Source organism: Musca domestica, unplaced genomic scaffold (assembly GCF_030504385.1).
Source record: "Musca domestica strain aabys unplaced genomic scaffold, Musca_domestica.polishedcontigs.V.1.1 10, whole genome shotgun sequence".
In the NCBI taxonomy this organism is placed as follows: Eukaryota; Metazoa; Arthropoda; class Insecta; order Diptera; family Muscidae; genus Musca; species Musca domestica.
The window spans coordinates 7,369,940-7,388,857 of record NW_026712115.1 but is presented as its reverse complement, the minus strand read 5'-3'; the positions used below and the strand labels follow the sequence as shown (position 1 = coordinate 7,388,857).

Here is an 18,918-nt window from a genome sequence, read left to right as displayed (position 1 = left end):
TAAGCCATCACAATATACAAATGCGAATCTAGAAAAAATTCGGTGAATAATGTAGCTAAAATCATCATAAGCCATTGCAATACTCAAATGCGAAACTTGTCGCTAAAATTATCAAATATCAGGAGGTACCGTTATATGGGGTCTATAAGAAGACCTGCAAAGGACCTTCATAGAAAATTTTCTGTCATAGGCTGTACTCTTCATTACAAACTACAAATACCAAATTTGAAACATTTCTGGTGAATAATGTCACTTAAATCACCAAAATACCATTATGTGGGGGCTATACAAAAATGTGGACCTACCTGGCCCATTTTCAATACCAAAAGTTCTGTAGACATAATATACATTTGAGTAAAATTTTATCAACCTACTTCATTTCGTTCGGAAGCTAGAGTTATTTCTACAGACTGACAGACGGATAGACGGACGGATCGTTATATGGGGGCTATACGAAGACCTGCATAGAAAATTTTCTGTCTCCAAATCGACACAGAATTTTATGCTGATTAAGGATATATATACTTTGTTGGGTCTAAAATGTATATTACGAAGTGTTACAAACGGGATGACAAACTTAATATACCCTCCATACTATGGTGGAGGGTATAACAAAGTTTAATTAATGGTAACAATTTCAAAATGCCCAACTGTATCTTTAGGTCTTGGCAAAACTTTATAAAAATGCTGCGGAGTAGGTTGGAAGTGCAGCCTATGAAGTTGAAAAATGTGGCAAGGACTTTAAAGCAGATTTTTTTTTGTTACAACTTCCTATATAAATCAAAAAATTGTGAACGGACCTAAACAAGATCAAACGTATAATACATTCATTTGTCTAGCGGTCCGTCCGTTCGTCTGTCCGTGTGTTATTATTAACAATGTATAAATTGCTCAATTATGACTACATTTGACATCAAGGGCTAATAATATTTGACTTCGTGAAAATCTCATCATCCTACATATTATCCCACCATTCCATTCTCCAATAACCATTATAGACCATCCATACATTTTTTGTTTGCTCTTTGTCCTATTTACAAGATATACTAAATAATGAGTTGTAATACAACAAAAAGCTTGTGTCTCACATAAATTATCACCAAACCTTTGAAAAAAACACCCCACATTAATTTATGACAACAATCACGTCTTTAGTAAACAATTACGCCCTTAGTAGCGCCTAGATGTAATTTACAAAATTTCTTTAATAAATAATTTTTTCCAACAAAATTTATTGAATATTGTATCTGAACTGTGTATCGAATACAATTTATTGGATTTCAATGTTAATATCTTAATACCCTTTTCGATTTTCATTTTCATTCGAGACTAGACGTCCCTCGTAATTGATAAACTATTAAATATGATTTATTTTATTGATATTTACACATTACTACACCCAGAGTACACATAATCGTGTGTGTAGGAATTTATTGAAATTACCCAACAATGTTTGAGCAATAAAATCATTTTAATAGCTTCGGGAGTTTTGGGTTCTACTGCCTCGTTGTCCGTTACTGCTGCTGCTGCCGCTTGTTATTTTTGTGTAGTCATGTCTGTGGTAATTGTAATTTCTTGTGTTTTATTTTTGCTACTAATATTATTGCTAATATTACATATGTTTATATAACGATAATATTAGTTGAACGCCAATCAATACGAATTCAATTTGGATATAATTATTTATTGGTGTAAGACGAAAATAAGAATGGTCCAAACAAATTAGGCATATTAAGATTACACTACATATACGTCTCTTTCTTTTTGGGAAACTTACTGCGCACTCTGAGCTTCAGAGCCCTAGATATTGATTATTAAGTTTAAAAAAGTTGAGGATTTTAAAACATATATTTGTGACTAAGATCACTTTGCTAAATCTGCAAAAGTTAATTAGTTTATGCAATTAAATAAATAATCCAAGAGATTAATGTTTTGCCAAGTACAACGCATTAGATAGCATTGGCATATGTAACTCGAATTTCTCAACACACTCTTTTGTTTTCTACGCCGGTAAAAATTGAAATCTAAATCTGATGCAAACAAACGAACAAAACTGTTTCGTTGAAATAAAAATCACAATTAAATGATTATGATAAAGCCAATAGAATAAAGATTTAATATTTTTAGTATAAATAAACACTATTCGTTAGGGGTATTATAAGTTTGGTAGGGCCAGAAAGTTTATACAACCTCTTTGGCACCTCCTCACTAAATTATGTTCATTTAGAATAATAAATCACATAGAAATCAAATCAAGTCCACATTTGAGCTCATGCGTTCGAATCGCGTTTAAGACAGGTACGAATATGGACATTTTTATACCCTCCACCTTGGAAAGGAGGGTATATTAACTTTGTCATTCCGTTTGTAACATCCTTAAATATTCGTCATCGACCCCATAAAGTATATATATTCATAATCAGCATAAAATTCTAAGTAGAATTAACGATGTCCGTCTGTCTGTTGAAATTACGATACAGCCCACATTATTTGACGTAGCTCCCATATAAAGGTACCTCCCGATATTCGGTATTTTAATTATTTTTGCCACATTTTTTCACGGATTTGTCTAAAAATTGGTATTTGTTGGTCATAATGGTTTCCAGCTCCGGTGGCGAAACATTGCATGTATGGGTCCATGATTTGGTATAGCCCCCATATAAAGGTACCTCCCGATATTCGGTATTTTGATGATTTATGACACATTTTTTTCACTGATTTGTCTAAAAATTGGTATTTGTGAGTCATAACGGGTCCCTCTACGTGTGGCAAAACATTGCATGTATAGGTCCACGTTTTGGTATAGCCCCCATATAAAGGCACCTCCCGATATTCGGTATTTTGATGATTTATGCCACATTTTTTCACTGATTTGTCTAAAAATTGGTATTTGTGAGTCATAATGGGTCCTAGTTCGTGTGGCGAAACATTGTATGTATAGGTCTACGTTTTGGTATAATCCCCATATAACGGTACCTCCCAATATTCGGTATTTTGATGATTTTTGACACATTTTTTTACGAATTTCTCTGTAAATTTGCTAGTTGTAGATCATAATGGGTCCCAGTTCGTATGATGAATAATTATAGGTCCACGGTTTGGTATAGCCCCCATATAACGGTACCTCCCGATATTCGGTAATTTGATGATTTTTGCCACATTTTTTTTCACGTATTTGTCTGAAAATTGGTATTTGTAGGTCATAACGGGTCCCTGTACGTGTGGCAAAACATTGCATGTATAGGTCCACGTTTTGGTATAGCCCCATAAAATCGGTTCATAAAATGTGGAATGTGTAAACCTTGTAGGTTGTGTGAAAAAAATTGTTAAAAATAAAAGGAAATAATTAAAAAAAAATTATTATTACAATTTCAAAAAAATCGACATTAAGAAATTGAAGAAACAAATTAAAACAAAATACAATAAATAAAAATTCAATTCAATTCAGAAATTAGGGCCGTAATGACAGAATTCCTCAGACAGGATACTCCAGATGAAGGGGGAGACCAACCTATAGGGACTATTCGAATCGACGAGTTAGACAAAATACCCGACATAGTAAGATCCTTAAGAGAATTCTCGGGGAAAGCTGGCGAGTTCGGCTCGTGGCGTAAATCCGTCGAAAGGTACTTGGACTTTTCGATAGCATTAAAAATACTGGCAGGTATTACGCTATACTCATCATTGTAATTATAGGTCCACGGTTTGGTATAGCCCCCATATAACGTTACCTCCCGATATTCGGTAATTTGATGATTTTTGCCACATTTTTTTCACGTATTTGTCTGAAAATTGGTATTTGTAGGTCATAATGGGTTCTAGCTTCGTTGGCGAAACCTTGCATGTATAGGTCCATGATTTGGTATAGCCTCCATATAACGGTACCCTCCGATATTCGGTATTTTGATGGTTTTTTGCCACATTTCTTCTAATGTTTCCTTTACCCTAAGGTGGAGGGTATTAAAAGTTTGGCCCGGCCGAACTTAATGTTCTTTTACTTGTTCATATCTTAAAAGGCTTTTCAAGATTTAAATTCTTAATACTTCTACTGATATTATATAGTATGTACCTCCCGCCACATAAAATCCAAATTTTTAAAACGACCATATTCTTTATAAGAACAAAGTTAAGTATCACATATTGTCTTAACCTCATATGTAATAATTTTAAAAACAAGTAAAATATATAGTAACAGTCGGTTGTGCCGATAGATGTATACGCCCAGCCTTGAGTTATGATTATTCAAACTGTTGACCCTTTATTGACGAGGTTTCGAAGTAGTTAGATAATATTGACCAATTCGTATCTGACATAAGACGGACTATATCAACTACTATTTCCTATACTTAATATGATTTATATGAAATTTTTGGGAAATGTGGAAAAAGTCTTGGGTAACAGATATAGCGGAACTAAATATATATGTATATAAATATCTGATTTCTGTTTAAGAAAACTATTTACATATAGCAAGTTGTGAAGAATCGCCGTCTTATTTCGCAAGTCATGACTGATAAAAGTATTGACAATTGTGACTCTTTATGGGTTATTATTTCGGATGGTTATTCGGCTGATTGTGGAGTACGTACCAGAAGGAGTGGACCGATATTTTCCATTTTCGCACCTGACCTAGAACTTATGCAAAAATATTGAAAGTTTCAAAGTTGGGATTTCTTTTTCTGTGCAGTAAAGTATTTTCTTTGAAAATTTTGACATTTTGCAGGGGATGTACCAGAAGGTGTGGTCCGATATTTCCCATCTCCGAACTCGATCTAAGTTTGACAATAATATTACGATGTACTAAGTTTGGATCAAATGGGATACTCCCTTCGAGAGTTTTTTTATGCACCATCCAGACAGACAGACAAACATACGGACGGGCGGACATCGTCAGATCGACTACAATTGTCTTGAAACAGATTAAGTAAAAAGAGACCTAGGTTTAAAATCGATGAGCCATATGGCTGAGGGTCTAAATATACAATTACTCCTAAACTTTCCACATTATTTTATTTCTACTCATATTATATTGTTTGTGATAAAAGAATCTATTGATTCCATCATTCTAGAATCTTTCCGACAAACGGTCAACATTTATTTATTTAATTATTTTTTTTTTCTTTTTATCACAAATTTTAGTGGTGTTTATCTATCGGTAATCCGACATGAAGCAAATACTCCAAAATTGTTACTATCCTTTCCTGATAGAAGTATTTAGAAGGAGCCAAAACAAATCCAAGTGAACTGTTTTTTTAACTATAATTACAATTATTTACAACAAATAATTAAAATCTAATTTTACTTTGAATCATTCAAAAATAAATAATTTAAATTAAACCGTCATTAACAAATTTCACCACATTTTACCATACTCAAATCATTACGAAAGTACACCATTCTACAGATAAATAATAACGAAATTGTATCTAAAAAACATCCAACGAATTTTCACGAAGCGTTTGGGGGCAACAACAAGTGTGCCGGTTTGTAGAGATTTCTTGTTAAAGATGTACAATTCGTTTCTCTTTACTTCGAATACAAGAGAAATGTCATTTTCGTTAAGTTAAGAGATTATGTTCGAAAAAAGCTTTTTTGTGTAAAGCTTACAAGGCCTATTAAAGTTTACTGTTAAACAAATGGGAATACACAGCACAAATAACAGAACTGTAGCCACTCAATTCCCCAGAGTGAGAGAGCCAACGAATGGCTTGCTGTACATGATGGGAGATTTTCGCCCTTTCAGGAAGCTGGCAAGGAAACAGGCAGCCAGCCTGCCAGGCAATGATGACGCTAACAACATTGGCTATGACGATTTTGTGCTGTTCGTTTAGCTCTCATACGAAACTCAAGTTTTTCGAAAATGTAAACGACCCAACGAAGGATTCAGATAAAAACACAGCTTGCAAAGCCCGCATCCTGGCCACCCTACCCGGCTGTGTGCACCCAACGAACGGCCTTTGTCCCGTGAAAAACACGAATCCGAATGCCAAAGCATACATCGAAGGAACATGAACAACAAAAGGGAATGCCAAGAATCACAGTCGTTGGTTGTGTTGTGCGCGACCTATGTCAGTCGGTTCGCCAGAATGCCTGGCAAGGAGTTCAGTTATTTCTGATAAACATTTAGAGTTTATCGTCAGTGTGCCGAATGGACTACGCGTATTTAGACGTGCGATTCTGAAATACTCCGGATTCATGTTGAGAAGCACATGCGATTTTGAGTGATGAAATAATGATTAGCAGCAGAACGTGTTGGATATGCAAATAAATAAATAAATACGATTTTAGAAAAAAATAAAAAAATAGAAAAAAATCAGTGGGAAAATATTTCATGGAGATTTTGCCAAAAAAAAAAAAAAATATTCAAAAATATTTGATAAATTAAAATTAAAAAGCTGTAAATCAATTTGAATGGGCAGTGAAAACAAATCTACAGATCTGCATTAAAAATACACAAAAGGTGAATTTTAAATTGTGATTGAAAAATTAAAAAAAAAATAAGCCGAAAAAAGTGAATAGTTCTCGGCCATTCAATTGTTGCTTGGCACACACTTCCTTTGCTCTGAGCAGCATCGTTATTTTTATTGTAAAAAAGTTTCCTGCAGTTGTGCCTGGCTGGTGCTGCTAACATTGATGCCTGGTGGCAAACATCCGTTTAACAGCCATTGTCAAGAGGCCTTAGCCGGAAGGCATACTTGTTTGAAACGGAATTGTGTCTTGCAATCTAACTTTGATTAAAATCTTCAAAGTATTCCATTGGTTTGTAAAGAACGAAAAAAAAAAAAAACAGAAATAAGCAATGAATTTTAGTTTTTTGTTCATGCTGCCAGAATGTTGCCCTACGAATAGTTTACAAGCTCATCATTAGCGACCATGATGAGAATTTTTTTGTTGTTATTTATCTGTCTTTTTTTTGTTTGTGTTTAAGAAGTTTGGCTGTGCACAGATGTTCGAAGCGCCAAAGATATCTATGAACTTGAGTTGTTCTACAAACATGCAATGCACGCAATTTGAAACGAGAAATATTCTCTCTCACACACACACACATCCTGGCTTCGCAATTATCCTTTACTTTCTGCGGGAATACGTTCAGATGTGAAAACACAAACTTTCCTTACCAAAGATAATCAATCAAACACTACCGCAATGTTTTGCGAAACTTAACAAGAAACCAATGATGGTGGCAAGTGCGGTTTTACCCGAGAACTTCTTCAATAGATTTCCAATGAATGATAAGAGTAATTTAGAAAATTAATTATTAAATGGAATAATGAATCAGAAATGAGTCGAATGGAATTGATTAATAAGCTTGAACCAAATTTAAGCCATTAAAGAAAATTGACTTAATTCTGGGGGTTTTAAGTAAACTATTTTAAAAGTCGATGCAAAATGATTAAATTGATTTTAATCAGGGCTGCAGAGTCGGGACATTTCAAATCATACTTACACTACATAAGAGTTTTATGATTATCAAGAATGCTCTTTATGGAGAGTCTGAGACACAAGATCTCATATTTAAGGTCAATTTTAAAATTTGCGAAGAAATAAAAATTTATATAATTTTATTCGGAAAACTTAACATTTTGAGAAATCCTTTCAATAGGAGACATCTATTTATTTGTCAAAATTTGAAGTTAAAATCTCTGCCACTAGAAAACTGAATTACATGTAGACTGACCTTAATATCGGAAAACTTGAATGGGAAACTAATGACCAAAATTTTGGTTTATCCGAATTAGAATGATTTTTAAGACTCAGACTTCGAGTCCAGCAAATTGTTCGACTCCGCAGCCCTGATTTAAGTACTAAGTGCATTTTATTTAACCCTTAAAATCACTTTGTTATAAGGTGTGTGTACAGCTACTGCAATGGAAACTTCAAGTTCTTTCTTATCCTTTAACATATAATCCACAAGAAATACTTAATTAAAACAAATTGTTTGGAAAATGTTACAAAAAGTCGAAATGCTTAAAATTCAAAATAATCAAATACAATATTGAAAATTTCTATCTCTCATAGGATACGAATCTAAATTCCTAGTATGTTTTTTTCCGACTTATATTCCTCAATATAAAATTTCAGTTATATGTGGGTGAAGCCCGTGAAAATCACTCGGATTGACTATATGGAACATACATCAAAATCTAGGGCTCTATTAAAAAATGTTTAAAAGGTAAACTTTTACCTATGTTGAACCCATATATATTTTGGTTGTAAATATACTTTTATATTGAATAAAAATTCAACTTTTTATACCATTCTTTATCATTATTAAATTCACTCTACATAAAGATAACACAAAATACCAAAATTTTTGGGAAAGTCGGGATTTACCCTTATATAGGTACTAAAGCAAAAAACCGACCTGGCCCTTTTTTTTGAATTAGTAAAGCTCCTGCAACAAGAAAATGTTATATTCGGAATTTATGTAAAGTAGATCACAACAACTATGAACTTTATTTGAATGCGTATCGCGGGTTTAGGGTAGTCAAAATTTGGGAACTATATCCAACTCTGAATCGATTTTCAACAAATGTGAAGGAGGCTATATATGAGAGCTATATCCAAATTAAAGCCGATATTAAAAAAAATTAAACACTTATTTTTGGAAAGTTTTATCTCAGTCGGATAATAAATTCGACCTGCATTTTGTTCACAAAAATACATGGACATATGGACTGACATGCATAAAGTAACTTTGAGTCTATCTCGCTTCCTTCTCTATTTTACAAACAAATGCACAAAGACATAACACCCTCGTGGTGTAGGGTATAAAAAGGTTCTTTCTTCCCACCTTCCCCACAAAGGGTTCTTTCTCAATCTCAATTCTTTTACCAACACAAGATTTGATATCAAGAACGGATAGAAAGGACCTATCATTCTGGTACCAACCACCATCTCCCCACAAAAGATCACAACTCTCAGTATTTATATATCTCATAACTTGCGAAACAAGTCAGCGACTCTTTTTAAACTTGGTATATCTAAATATATCTGTCAGATTGGGATCTGATGTTAATCTGCTTCTGGTGGCTACCTCACAAAAGTTGAAAATTTTTATCACAAAAAATTTTCCCGCAAAAAATTGGAAATAAATGTTCGTTTTCATTTAGATTTGCACATACAAATATTTTTTTTATCAATCACGAATATTTTAACATTATTCAAAGGTTATCATAAAAAGTGAGGAATGTTGTCAATATATCCCAAAGCCGGTACTTTATAATATTTGTATCAGATTTTGGTCGGTTTTCTATCCATTTCAAGCGGTTGTTCCAAATTGCAACCAATTCGATAAAATGTAAGGATAAGTTATAACAAAAAAAAAAATTACAGAAAAATATTCATATTTTTGTAAACATATTTTTCTGCCGAAAGGCCGTACTGAATTCCTGAGAATTTTCAAACACTGTGCAACTGTCCTTGAGTTATATGCGGTCCACCTCTTATTTCCTTCTTTTATATATGAGATTGTGAATTAAAATATTCGTGGTATAAGGGACATTTCCATATATTTTATTAATCGATGACGATCCAAATTCTTAGGCTTCTGTCCTGCCCAAAATTTTAGCCACATGAAAAAAGAAACCAAAAAGCCATTTTATACCCTACAACACTGAGTGTTGGGGGTATTATAAGTTTGATTGGGTAAAAATTATTTAACATCTCGAATTGTTGGTACCCGATATAGGAAATCATACATGAATCTTCCTATATTGCCGAGCTGAGTCGATCAGACTATGTATGTCCGTCTGTCCATGTTAATTTGTAATTAAGCTACAGGTCGCAATTATGATCGCATCCTTACGAAATTAAAAATGAAGGTGGGGTTAGGGTCAAAATAGAACCTTATTGTTTTTGAATATGATCGTAAAATGTTAAGGGGTTGAGATGGACCAAAAATATAAAAATCTTAATTTTTCTGTTGCTCTACAGGCCACAATTATAGAGCAATCGACTCTGAATTTTGCATGGAGTTAGAGTTTGGGGCTGGACAGAAGCCTGCCTCGGCAACAGAAAAAATAAAAACAGAAACAGAAACAGAAACAGAAAAAATAAACCATAAATTTTATGTAAGAAAAGAAATTCCACTAAACAGCGAATCACAAATACATTAAAAGGTCATTTCTGACCATTATCATTATCGGATATGTAACGAAATAGGTACAATCTATATGTTAATGAAGTTGATGTAAGTTATTCCGCTAATAAGTCAAGAACCACTGTACAATTGGATTTTGACAAAATTTCACCTATGGCTTCATGCCAGAAAAGGGAAAACCCTAAGAAAATCGCGTAAACACCTACCAACAAAAAATGAATATTTTTTTGTCAATTCTTTTCTATTTTTGTCCCATTTTCTTATCGCATGCGATTTTTTCAATTTGACATACGATTTTAAATTGAACATTTCTAAGGGTTTTATGCACCCCGCAACACTATGTGTTGAGAGTATTATATACAGGTCACAATTATCGTCCGATCCTCAAGAAATTTTGCATTGGGGTAGGGTTAGGGTCGAATAGGCTTTAATTCGCCTTTTGTTATGGTGATGTGCATTTAGGGGTTCAAATGGACCAACAAAATTAACAATTTCCTAATTTTTCAATCGCTCATAATTGAAAAACAATCAATTCGGAATTTAGCATGAGAAGAGAGTTAAGGACAGAGAAGAAGTCGAGCATTTTGGATGAGCATTGGATTATTTCGATTGCAAAATGGACCACAAATTTCGTGTGAAATTGTTTTAAATGCCTGACAACACGACGGAGTGCGTAAATACTGGGCACATAACCCCGGTCAAAAAGCTAAGGGCATGGCTCAATGGCATAATTTCAAAAGCGAAAATTCCAAAATGGATTTTGATGTAAGATAACATCCAACATATTGTAATGCTGTAGGGTATCACATACTTGTTTTTTTATCGATCAATTTGGTTTGAAGACTATTTCATGTTTCGGTATATCCTAATTCAAGATTTCTATTTTTCACTGTTTTCAACTGGATCCATTCCCAAAAAGTGTCATTGCTGCATTGTTTGGCATAGCCTGATTTTAAGTAATTTTAAGTTCTTTGTCCTGTTTTTCAGCAGAATTGCCATTTCCCAATAATCCTAATCGTCTCCTCGTGTAGTCAATTTCATTGAAAATGTGGTAAAATATGGAACTGGCCCAATATAGAACCCATAAGAAAACGTGAACACTCATTAGATTAATAAAAAAACAAGTAAAAAAGCAGCTAAGCTCGGCCGGGTTAAACTTTTAATACCCTTCACCATTCCGAGGAAATTGAAAAATTTCAAAAAAAAAAAAAATCCGAATACTACCACTTAAATGAAAACCGTTCTATGGGGAATATACGAAGACTTGGACCTGCATACGAATTTTTTTTTTCATAGGCTTTCCTCTACGAACTTCAGATATGAAATTTTAAATAATTCCGGTAAATAATGTCGTTGAAATCATGAAAATAACGAATATCGGGAGGTACGGTTATATGGGAGCTATACGAAAACGTGGACCGACATGCCCCATTTACGAACTTAACCTGCCTACTGTTAAACTGTGCAAAATTTGAGCCTTCTATCTCCAAACCGAGAGTAGCTTCGGCTATGTGGCATGTAGAGCCGCCTTTTTGAAACCACATATTTTCAATATCCTGCTTCTAGATTTTTGTGAATAAAAATTCGTTCAACATAGCCCAATAACGTAATAGCCAGAATTTGTTCAAAAAATTGTCCACTTATGCCTCTGGACGAGATCCTCACCAAACGGTGACTCGTTTTGGTGGCATCGACGTTTCAATGCAATCGTGCAGGTTTTCTGGTCGATTTTCACACACATTCTGCAACATTAAAATAATTTTCAAAATAATGTCGAAATATTTCCACTACCAAATTTCTTCAGCGGAATGTCACTTTCTTTCAAATCAGACAAAAAGAGAAGGAAAAGACAATTTCTTCGTATTTTCTTATTTGTTTTTTGTGCATAATGACTCGAAGATTCAAGCTTAGCTTTTGTAGTTGGATGTAAGATATATTTCCTTGTAAATTTTTAGAGAGAAGTAATAATTTTTGACCTACTAGTAATGCAGACTTTATGTTCTTGTTATTATTTTTGCCATTTTGACATATTCTGTTACATTTTTGCATGGGGCACTCCCTTTGTGACAGGCTGAAGAACATAGACAGAATTGAATTCTATGCAGAAGATTTTATATTCTAGATATAAGTTTTTTTTTCGCCAAGACCGTGGATCCAAAACATGTATTAGATTTGTAAAATACAGTTTTGTAAATTTGCTTTAGAAAAAAAAAAACATCCTCAAGAGATATATCGCGTTATGACCTAAAAATACACCAATAATTCCTAGAAAAGAATAAACAAAAAAATATTATTTTACTTCAAGCATTATTTTTTCCTCGACATCTCACCGGCCGACACGTCCGTTTCTTTAGTTACTTTTCACAAACATTTTCAACTTTTATAACTTTTTTGTGTTATTGAATAATAAATTTTTGTTTACATTAATGGAATTTGTTTAATGTTAGACACATCTACAAAAGGAAAAAAACACTTTTCTGTTATTTGAAAACTAAGTTCATTTCCTACACCATGTCCCCAATAATTCCGGGTATTACCTGTAGGGCAACTAAAGAAAGCTTTCTTGTTTCTTCTTTTTCACTTGTGTTTTTGTTGCTTTTGCTGTTGCGTTTTCATTTCAATACAACGTTCACGAACATTCACTTCAGGAATTTAAGATCAAATGACCTTTACACATCATAAACGTTCATAAATGTTTCTGCGTTTCTTTTCTGATTTACAATGCAAAACGAAGAAGTTGGAACAAATCTCGACAACTTGCAAAAGGGACAACAAAGTGCCGATGTTTTAGTTGAATATTTTTCAGTTAATGGTTGTTGCTATGGCAAAGTTTCACTACGTGCCGGAATCTATTATTTTAAGTTGTGAGCATCCAAAGGTGGTGGGGCTGACGGTGGCAATCATCTTACGCCTGACATCCTGAATAATGTTCTTTGAAGCTCACGAGGGCGAGGACCTGAAAGGTGGAACCATTAAAGCCACCTTCAATAAACTTGAATATTTATGTGTGTTCCGTGATTTCCATAAAGCTGCCAAGGCCTAAGCTACTTACCCACCACCTAGCCCACAAAAAGGACATTCCAATAATGTGTCGTCTGTCTTTCAGCTTGTCGTTCTGTCGCTGGCGGTTGGTTACGGCAGCTCAGCCTACTTTCGTCTGTGACACGGTAAATCTACGTCTTACAAATGTGTGTGTGTGTGTGTGTGGCAGCTATGCACTGCTGGCCGCCAACTATTCAACATTCAATTTTGACATCTAAGGCATGGTGGCGGTGGTTGCATTTGGCTTTGATGTTCTTCAGCTGGGCGATGTCACTTTCCTTCGTCGTCTTCGTTGTTGCTGTTGTTGCCGGTGTTGTCCTTCTTCTTATCTCGCAGCCGTAAACAATTTTATGAGTTTATTTTTCTATTATTCAAAGAGCCAGTCAGACATTTCCTTCAAAGCGTTTGTTCCGTGCTTATTGCTACTGTGTTTGTTGTTGTTGTTATTTTTGTTATTATTCGCTTCATAAAAGAATCTAATAACATCTTTAATTTTCCGTATTGTCTTGCTTCAAAGATGAATGAAAAGAATCATTTTGGATTCGTGCCGGTTGCCGGGAGGGTATGCTGACGGTGGTGGTGGTGGGGACTGTTGATTTTCCTGCCCTTGAAACACACATATTTATAGTTTGGTAATTTTACACAAGTATTGGGCCATTAATTCAAATGAATCCTTTCTCCAAGGATTCTCCCCTAATGCCGACGACAAGAACGTAGATGGGCTTGAATTTGAAAATCTGTGACCATTAAGGGGAATTATTTCGGAAACGGTATGTGGTTTTGTGTGATATGAAGAACAAGCAATTTAAGGCATTCCTCCCGAAGCCCTAACAAATTCTTTGACAGATGATTTCCGCAAATCTTGAAGCACGTGTATAGACAGACAACATTCCTCTATATATGATGACTTCATATGTGCGTACATACATTCGTATGTATGTATGTACGTATGTATGTAGGTAGGCATGTAGTTTCAAGTTTAATACGTAATAAAGCTTTGGGGTTAAAAATGTCAGTTTGAAGAAACTTTCGAGAACAAGAGTTTAATCAAGTTGTTCGAAGGCATTTCGGTGTATTACATATGGAGAACACTTAATTAAGGCGAGGATGTGTGTATCTGAAAGGCGTTTGCATTTAATAATTATTGAATCTTTAGTATTTACGAAGGTATTTTAAAGTAGACGTCATTAACGTATTTGAGGTCTAATAAAACAAGTAGAATCGCGAGAGGAGACATAAGGTAAATGTCCGAATTATTTGAAAATGTGGCTAAGCCATCCAATCCTCATCAGGGCCCTTGTTTTTTGTCTGGGATATTCTCCCCAGAAGTTATTTTAAAAAACATTTTTTTTCCCAAGTGACGAGATCGAAAGCTCAGTAGAAGAGGAACCAAAGAATTAAATAAGACTAAAATTCTTTTGGAAAGTCTTCTAAATCTTACAACCGCACTTATAAACATTTACATCTTTCTCCACTTGTTATGCTTTCGTTCAACCTGAACGAAGTAGCATAACCACATAAGTTGTTTTGTCTGTTACAACAAAAACCCCTTTTTTATACCGTCAGATATATTGCTACAGAGGGTATATATCATTGGACCAAATCCGTTTCAGAACGTTTGGAGTCGTTCAGTCCGTCTCCTCTCGAAGGGTTCAAAAACTTGGGATCATTCAATTTTGCTCAAATTGCACAAATCGAATTGATCTGCTTTAGTTCGAATTATGGCCGTGAAACCGTCACACGCTGCCCGAAAGTTCCTCTGCGGTATTTTGGCTCATTCCCAGCGAAGAGCTGGCTCGAGGTGATCGACACTTTGGTATTTTTTTAGTACCAACCTTGCTTTCACAATAGTCCAAATGATTGGTATTCGGAGATTTTGGTGGCCATTGTGCGATAGAAGTGGAGCGAGTAACCAGTAATGTAACCATTCTTGGGTGACGCGTGCTAAATGCGATGGGGCTGAGTCCTGTCAGAATGCTTGCGAATGTTTGCGTGCCCAAGGCTTTAATACACTCTCCATAATATTTTCGCTATAACATTCGGAATTTATTCTGATGACACCCTCGATTAATACGAGCGGAGAGCGACCATCGGCTGTTGTGGCGGTCCACACCATCACCATGACCTGCGCTTGAGTTCTGGTGGCCAACCGAAGGTGCACATTTTCAGCTGACCTCTTTGGCAAGTAAACGCTATCATTTTGTTTGTTTACTAACTACTGTACAACGAATGTTTTCCCATCGGAGAAACCCAAATTCGGCAGTTCACCTCTTTCGCAAAGCGAAGCATGTTTTTAGCCAGTTTGCGTCTATTTTCTTTCTGTTGTGGTGTAAGTTATGGCACTTTTTGGAATTTCAATGGCTTTATCCCGAGCTCATTTTCCAATATTTGTTGAATGGAATATTGCGATGTGTAGAGCTTTTCCGGCCATTGCGACGCGGGTTTCGATCAAGTCGCTTCTTTACTTTTCGAACCATTTTTGCTGATGTTGCTGTTTTTTCCGTCCACTTCCTTGACGTCCCGCTTCGCTACCAGTTCCACGATAATGAGCGATGGTAAGAGACACAAACGATTTATTCACATTTAAATGCTTGAGTGTTCTACCGATATCCACTTGTGGTTTTCCAGCCTAATATAAAGAAATCACACTATCACGCTTGAATTCCATCACGAATAAGTTCTTGTTCTGGAAAATTCTCACCAATAGCTTTTGTACGCTTGTAAACAATATAATGATCTGTCACTGGAATAATTTTAGCAGCTGTCAGACGAGTGTCTTAGAAATGACAGCAGTCTGAAGTTGGTTGCAGTATATAGCCCATTTCACCCAGTATATAGCCCATTTCCAATATGAAAAATTCAATGGACGTAAATGAAAGTCAGCAAAATTTTATCAACCTAATTCATTTTGTTTTGAAGCTAAAGTGATTTCCACAGACGGACTTAGCCATGTGTGTCCGTGTGTGGAAACCACTCGAATTCAAATATTATGCATTCCAAAAATATATCTTTTGTGGTGCCTAAAATTCCTTTTTCGAGAAGTTACTATGTATGGTGGCCTGTAGAGCGGGCTTCATAGTCCGATTGGGTAAAATCTCATTTAGGCAAGCTTTAGTAGATATCGAAGGTTCCATCGAAACCGTTCCACATCGATACGACACATTTTTTATGTTATATTATTATAATTAATACACCTTTCTCACCTTTTTATACCCTACACAACATTGTGGTAAGGGTATTATGTCCTTATGCATTTGTTTGTAACATGGAGAAGGAAGCGCGAAAGACCCATAGTTACTTTTGAGGACCTCCATAGAATCATTTTCTGAGTTGGTTTATGCATGTCAGTCCGTCTGTCCGTCCGTCTGTCCATGTATTCTTGTGAACAAAATTCAGGTCGCATTTATTATCCGATTGGGATGAAATTTTCCAAACAACATTTGTTTGGCCCAAGGACCCTATTGAAATTGGAGGTAATCGGTAAAAATTTAGATATAGCTCCCATATATATCATCGTCCGATTTGCTTTTATTGTGCACCAAACTTGTAATATCAGCCCGAATCGTATGGAATTTTGCGCACAACCAACAACAAAATTAGGGCTGAAAATAAGTATGCCAAATTTGATCGAAATCGGTTCAGATATAGCTATAGCTCCCATATATATTGTTCACCCGAACAATATTTGGGGAAATATGTCAAATACAGCTCAGAAATATCTTTGCCAAATTTTATCGATATCGGTCCAGATTTGGATTTAGCTTCCATTTATAACGTCGTCCGATTTTCCTTTAACTGTGCACCAAACGTCTAAAATTTGCCCAAATGGAAATTGGAATTTGGCACATACGACCGAATTGAGTCTAGAAGGTAGTATGTCAAATTTGGTGAAGATCTGTTCAAATATAACTATAGCTCCCATATATGTTGTTCATCCGATTTGTTGTATTTATTACCCACAGCCGTAATATGCACTCCGTAACAACGATATTCAGGGAAATATATCAAATTCAGCTCAGAAATATATTTGCCAAATTTTATCGAGATCGGTTCAGATTTGGATATAGCTCCCATATATATCTTTATCTGATTTCAAATTAATTTTGCACCAAATGGGCAATACAATTCCGAATTTAAAAGATACAAATGCTTCGGCATATTTAGTGCTTTGAACTTAAAATAATAATTATAATCATAACGTGTATGATTGAATTCTCCTGTAAAAACTTTTAATTGTTATGTGGAGCTCTACTAAATTAGCAAAGTGGTGTAGGGTATCATAAAGTCGGCCTCGCCCGACTTTAGGACTTTCTTTACTGGTTTTTATACGTCTCCGGCTAATTGTAAAAGTTTTGAAAATTACAAGATTATCTTATATAATTATTTTATAATGGCTTGGTTATCGGATTTGTAGTGTGTACCGATATCGACTTTCATGTCGGTCTGCCACACTTCGCGAAAGTAATTATGGAAAGTGTAAGAGGTACAAAATTAATTTGTTCTTAATTTTCAACTTCAAAGATAAAAGAACTTAAAAACCAAGTACCTTATGGGCATGTTTAAAATAATTAAAAGATCTGCTCGTTTGTGTTCTTCCATTTAAATGAACATCCGCAATGTTCTTTCTTGATTAAATAAATGTTTTGAGTCTGTTATTCTTAAATCTCTGTGGGATTACCAAAATTATCTTTAACATATGCCAACACATATGCAAGTTTATACGAACATACGTACGTATGTAGATGTTGGGAAAGTCCCATTTAATACAATTCCAGTTAATATCGTTTAAATATTTACGAAACATCAATCATATCTTTATACATGCGTACATACATACATACTCGTACAAGAATATGTACACACTTACAACAACAGATGACAGCGTTAAGTCGCCGAGGGAAAAAAGGCATATTTGCTTTATGTGCAAAATGTCCAATTCGTATGGCTGAAATGTTTGCGTGTGTGTGAGTATGTGTGTGTGCCAAAAACAACACACATTTCAACAAATTTGAGTAAATATGTAACGGGAAATGGGAAATTGAGACAAATAATACCAATGAAATGTCACCAACAAGTGAGGATGAACAATAAACATAGTTAATCTGAATCCGTTGGGGTCCGGGACAAATAAAGATAACAAATCTCGAATTTTTTTCCCGACGTCGAATGGAAATCTTAGAGTTTAATAAAAAAAAAATAATTTAATACGAAATAGTTAAAATGTTATTTTTGTAAAAAGTTAAATTGAAGAATACAACAATCAAAGTTGAAACTGTTGCTATTAAAATCGTATATTAAATAGAATAGCAATATAATTATTTTGTTATTTCTGTTTCGAGACGAGTCTAATATTAAGAGACTTTTGATGGTAGGGAAACAGTTTCGAAGGAACAAAATGATTATTTATTTGTTAAACAGATTCTCAGAAATATTTAGTGCCATCATACTATAAACATTCATGCATTAAATTTAATTTTTAAAACGAAATAAGATTAATGCCAACATTGCATCAATCGTTCCGTAATAAAATATAATTTGACCTTTCCTTTGGATATTTCGAGATGTTACAAACTTATACGACCCTCAAAGGGCTGTAGCAGTGTAATGAAGAGATTTTTTTTTAAATTTTCAGACCTTCAACATATTATGTATTATTCTAGTTTTTCCTTTTTCGAAACGAATAATAGGAAAATGTTTACTTTTTACACCAAAAAGTCTTGAATTTTTTTTCATTTTGAAGTTTACCGAGGAGGATATTGCACAATGGAGCCACA

General features: G+C 34.6%; 1 long non-coding RNA gene across 1 annotated transcript in view; it reads left to right on the top strand.

Annotated features, from left to right (window-relative positions):
• The first annotated feature begins 5,950 nt into the window (after window positions 1–5,950).
• LOC131803954 (uncharacterized) overlaps window positions 5,951–18,918 on the top strand; it is a 134,392-nt gene continuing 121,424 nt past the window's right edge. The window contains exon 1 of the long non-coding RNA XR_009342842.1: window positions 5,951–6,759. This is a non-coding gene — a long non-coding RNA (uncharacterized LOC131803954). The remainder of the gene's footprint in view (window positions 6,760–18,918) is intronic.